At 47.6% G+C, this 5,509-nt stretch overlaps 1 pseudogene; it reads left to right on the top strand.

Moving 5' to 3' along the window:
* The first annotated feature begins 5,241 nt into the window (after positions 1-5,241).
* Positions 5,242-5,509, top strand: part of LOC116070748 — a 9,379-nt pseudogene continuing 9,111 nt past the window's right edge.

The following is a 5,509-nucleotide window of genomic DNA, read 5'->3' as shown; positions in this document are numbered from 1 at the left end:
CTCCATCTTGGGACCAGACTCCATCTTAAAAGAAAAAGAGCCTGAGAACTTGACCTGCAGCTGAACCCAAGCTGCACCCAAGTACCAGAAAGGACCCATGGCTTGTCCTTGGCCCATTCCCAGGGTTACTCCCTAGCTACTCCCTATCAACAGCCAATCAAGGCAAGTCTGATTGTTTCAGATGTACTTTCAGACCATTTGTGATTGTTTATGGTTTTGCTTCAGAGCACCCACCTGGGGGCTTACAATAGTCATTCAGTTAGATGCTTGCCAGGCTGGACATCCCCTCACTTGCTCTCGTGTCCTACGAAAACCTGTCCTGCTGAGGGTTCAGGGCTGCTTCACCAAACCATCCGGCTGCATCAGGGTCGGCGGTGAACAATCCCAAGCTTGAGCTTATAAATGAAAGACCCTAGTGTGATTACATCAGAGTCAGCTCTTGGGTGGTCTTTTGGGGTTCTTGAATGCTAACTGGGAACAATACCTGAAATTGAATGAAAATGTCGCATGGCCCAATGGTACAGGAATAAGTAACAACACAGCAAAACGCAGAAGGAGGTGAGCCACATCTAGCTGGCAGGCCTCCTTGATGACTGCCAAAAATCAGAGGATAACAACGTGGACAAATGGAGGAGACCAGATGGCCAGTTTACAGCCCAGACTGAGCACTCTAAACAGAAGTGACTAAAGAGAGGCTCAGAGCAGCAACTGAGTCGCCCCACAATGCACATCAACATACACACAATGCCCAGATGGGCGAGCCTGGGACAGAATGAACTCACTGCTCAGAGAACAGCTGGGCAGGTGCAGCCAGCACAGGAGATGCGCTTGGCATGCTAGGACCTATTCACACACTCCCCTCTTCTCACAGCGCATCTAGGGCTCCCTCCTGCATCAAGTGACACACACACACAGCTCTCTAAACAATAAGAAAGGTTTCTCTCTATCCTAATAACCTTCAAACCTGGACAGTTCTACTTAAACATATCCCCAGCATGTCCAGTAGGAATGCAGCAGGGCCAACCTGGCCTGAACTAGTTTTGGGCATACATGCAGCACAGACTGTGTCCTTCGAGTAAGCTTTTAGGGAAAGTCTGCTGCTCACCATCTTGTGTATGCCCAAAGTCAGATGAATTGTGGGAAAAGATATGAGCAATGAGCAAGATCAAAACGGAGAACTGCCCACCCTAAACCCCTCAGCAACCAACTCCCCCTTCTCCTGAGTCCCATGAAAGGAAGCCCCAAAATAATAACCAGTGGCCTGAGCACTATGTCCCATGTGGCATTTGTCCCTCTTGACAGAAAAAAAATTACTTTTTTGTATTTTATTTTTGTCTATGTGTATGTCTGTGTGTGTCATGTGTGTGCAATGCCTGAGAAGACCTGAGAGGGAGTCAGATTCCCTAGAGCTGGAGTTCCAGCTGGTTGTGGGCAGCCCAGTGTTGGGACTAGGAATTAATTAGACCTCTGTTCTCTGCAAAAGTGGCAAAGTCTCTTAACCACTGAATCAGCTCTCTAGCCCAAGAATTCTGAATATAGCCATTTCACTCAGCTTTCCTTCAGGATTTTCATCTGGAGTGGTGTGTATGTGTGTGTGTGTGTGTGTGTGTGTGTGTGTGTGTACCCACATTTGTTCTTTCTTTCTGATCTATACTGCTTTCCTGTGAATAAAGTTTCCCTGACACTTTGTAGTCTGTATGAGCTTTTGTTTCAATTCTTTGACTAAGAGCACAAACCCCTGGAAACAGAGGCTCAAACCCAGACCACCAATAACACAGTGGTGGGTAAGAACCTACAGCAGCTAGTACACGGCCCCAACCCAGTTCCAACCAAAGACATCCCTCTCCAACTGAAGACATCCCTCCCCAACCACATTTGAATTCCAAGCTCTCTTGCCCCCCATCTCTCTATATATCATACTCAGACAAGTAATGTTGAAGGATCCATTGGGTCTCTCTTGTATAGAACCCTATCATCTAATACCTTCAGGACCTTATAACTGTAGAGTCACAGAGCTTAGATGAACCAGGCATCATCCCTGCCTGCAGACTGGCTCTGCCAGGCCAGCTGTATAACCTCATAGCCAACTTTTCCTCTTCCTCTTCCTCTTCCTCTTCCTCTTCCTCTTCCTCTCCAGGGCTGGTATGCTGCAAAACCAGAGAAGGAGTTTGAGGTCTAAGGCCTGACGCCTGGGGTAAAAAGTCCTGGTGTGGGTAGATGTCTGGATCTCTGCCCACCAGGTCTCAGGGAGGGGACTTGTACTTAACGAGTGGAAGATGCTGTGGCTTGAGTCCAGCTGGCACACCACACTAAGTCCCTTCAAGGACAACAACAGTTCCCAGCTCATTTCCAGAGGAGCCACTCAGGAAATCCTTGATGACAGAAAGCTGGCCAGCAGTCCCAAAGCACCAGAAGAGATGGAAGGCAGGGAGAGGGTACAGATTCCAGATCAGGGTTTCCTGAGGTACACCTGGTGCCCACACCCAGCTGCCTTTGCTTTAGATCAGAAAGCAGTACAGAGCGTAGGCTCAGACCACAGGGAAGGCACAAACCTCTTGAACTACAGCTCAGCCCTGCGATTAACAGACACCAAGTAGAAAGATTCAGAAACTTAAAGAAACACAGGTCGGGGGCTAGAGAGACAGCTCAGTGGTTAAAAATCACTCAGTCCACCCAGTTCACCCTGCATCTTCTCTTCCTTTGCCTGAGGTTTTAGATAACTGCAGTGCTGGACTTTAAGGTTCTAATTCAGAAGTTTAAAGAAACACAAGTAAGGGGGGCTAGAGAGAGAGCTCCATGGTTAAGAGCACTGGCTGCTTTTCCAGAGGACTCGGGTTTGATTCCCAGCAGTCACATGATGGTTAACTCTGTAACTCAAATTCCAACAGATGCAACACCCAAAGAAAGACAGCTAGTGGGAAGAGCCAGAAGGTTCTAACAGATGAGAAGGGCCCAGCTCACCACTCTCCTTGCCCAGCTCCTGGGGGTGTTTGAGGGCAGATCTCTGAACTCTGCCCTGAGGAAAATTGCCAGTGGAGATCTGGCCCTCTGTCTTTGTCCCTGTCCCACAGGTTGACTGTGATCTACCAAAGCCACAAGGACTCTGGCAGTCAGCTCATGTGGCTATCTCAGTAGATTAAGGAGAGTATTTGGAAAAACAAAAAACAAAAACAAACAAATTCAGGTTTTGTTTTTAAGAAAAAGTCTTAGCTGACCAGAAAGAAAAAGACTCACTGTCCCTCTGATAACAAAGAGGGGCATTTTGTCTATCTGGCAAAAGCCACAGGCAATAATCACAACTAATGAGAAAATGTTGAAAGCTCACAGGGTGAGACTAGCAAGCAAAGATGCCTGAGTCCACTGCCGCCCAATGTCAGCCTGGACGAGGCTCACAGCTCAGGGAGTGAGCCAGGGAGAGAGCCTGTAAAGACAGCAACAAAAAGCCCTTTATTCAAATCCCATGTGGCTGTGACATAAAAAGACCCTAAGGAATCCATGAGAGACTAAGAGGGGTTCCAGTGCCAAGGTTGTAGACAAGGCGAGGTAGTTGGTCCTCTCTGCTCATCACGCTTGGCAGGGACTCTAGCCTTGCTCCTCAGCATGACCAGAGTGTGTGTGGAGTCCATCAGTGCAATTACCTAAAACCCCAGGCAAAAAAAGAGAAAGAAGAGGCAAGGTGAATGGATGGACTGAGGGAGCGCTGACAAAAGCCAAAGATGATATCACAGAAGGAAGCGGGGAGGGGTGGGGGGGGGCACTGCTGTTCTCCATCCCTCAAGGGTGAATAAAGCTTTGTTATCATGGGAAGGGGTAAGTTTGTTGGGGGTTGAGGTGAAAATTCATTAGGAGTTTAACAAACCTATTGGATTTTAAAACCATATGCTTGATTTTATTTACCACTCTAATATTAGCAACAATGTTTAAAAAGATAACATTTTGCAATCTCCAGCTGCAGAGAGGGCTCCATTAGCAAAGCAGGTGCCTCACAAGGATGAGAACTTGAGTTTGAACCCCAGAACCTGAATCAAAAGAGCTGGATGTGGTGGCATGAGCTTGGGGGTACTGGAGAGGCAAAGGCAGGTCCTGGGGCTCACTGGCCACTCCAGACACCCTACTTTATAAATTCCAGACCAGCAAGAGACTGCCTCAAAAAAGGATGGTGGATGGATCCTAAGGAGCAACACCCTATTCTGGCTCGGTGAGGCACACCTTTAATCCAGGATTCAGAGGGCAGAGGGCAGAGGGCAGAGGGCAGAGGGCAGAGGCAGAGGTAAGCATATAACTATAGTTTAAGGCCAGCTCAGTGAGCATAGTGAGATAGTGTGTAAATAAATAAATAATTTTTATTAAAGAGGAAAAAAATAAGTGAAACACCCTGTATAGCAGAAGCATAAATACTTTGGAAAAACTAGCAGTTTTGTTGATATTTTACTGCAATAAATACTTTGGAGATACAGGCAGGATGGGGCAGTTTGCAGAATGAGCTGATGAACAGGGAGGCAGAGGCAGGTGGATATCTGAGTTCGGGGCCAGCCTGGTCTTACAGAGTGAGTTCCAGGACAGTCAGGGATATACAGAGAAACCCTGTCTCGAAAACAAACAAACAAACAAACAAACAAAAAAGACTGGGACTAGGACATTCTAGAAGCAATAAAGGTGGGGTGTGCTCTGTCAGATTTCAAGGTGTATTTACAAACTTCATAATCAGGACAGTGTGGAACTGGATGGAGAAGCTACAACACCAAAGGAGGAGTAGTCCATCCCTGCCAGTGTGGGCACTTGCTCATGACAACTCAGCAGGCACACGATGGGAAAGAATGGACTTTGCAGGAAGTGACTAGGGACAGCAAGCCACTGTATAAGGAGCAAGTGAAGTTGTTCTCTGTCCTCAGAAGTCAACATCAGGGACATTAAGACTCAGCAGGAAAGACAGAACCAAAGTATGTTTAGAAGATACCGAACTACAGAAAATGTGCTCATGACCTTCAACCGGCAGAGATTTCATAAAGGTGCAAGAGCTAGGTGCCGTGATACACGCCTTTAATTCCAGAACTCAGGAGGCTGAGGCAGGTGGATCTCTGAGAGTTCAAGGCCAGCCTGGTTTACATAGTGAATTCCAGGACAGCCAGGGCTATACAGAGAAACCCTGTCTTGAAAAAAAAAAATCAAAAAGTCATAAATAGAAATATTACGTAAGGCCAACTGATGGCGGCGCTCGACGGAGTGGTGGGTCTGCCTTGTGGCGCAGGACAGGATGTTTGCTAGAGGGCTGAAGAGGAAGTATGGTGACCAGGAAGAAGGAGTAGAGGGTTTTGGCACTGTCCCTTCCTATATCCTGCAGCGACAGTCACTCCTGGACATGTCCCTTGTCAATGCCGGTGAAACCCAATCTCTGCTGCTAGATCCTCATTGCCAACACAGTCCGGCAGATCCAGGAGGAAATGTGTGGGAGCCCTGCTGTGCCCACTGAAACCGAAACCAGAGACTCAACTCGCTGGGGGTTTGGAGC

Source organism: Mastomys coucha, unplaced genomic scaffold, assembly GCF_008632895.1.
Source record: "Mastomys coucha isolate ucsf_1 unplaced genomic scaffold, UCSF_Mcou_1 pScaffold22, whole genome shotgun sequence".
Taxonomy (NCBI): domain Eukaryota; kingdom Metazoa; phylum Chordata; class Mammalia; order Rodentia; family Muridae; genus Mastomys; species Mastomys coucha.
This window is presented reverse-complemented; position numbering and strand designations above follow the sequence as displayed.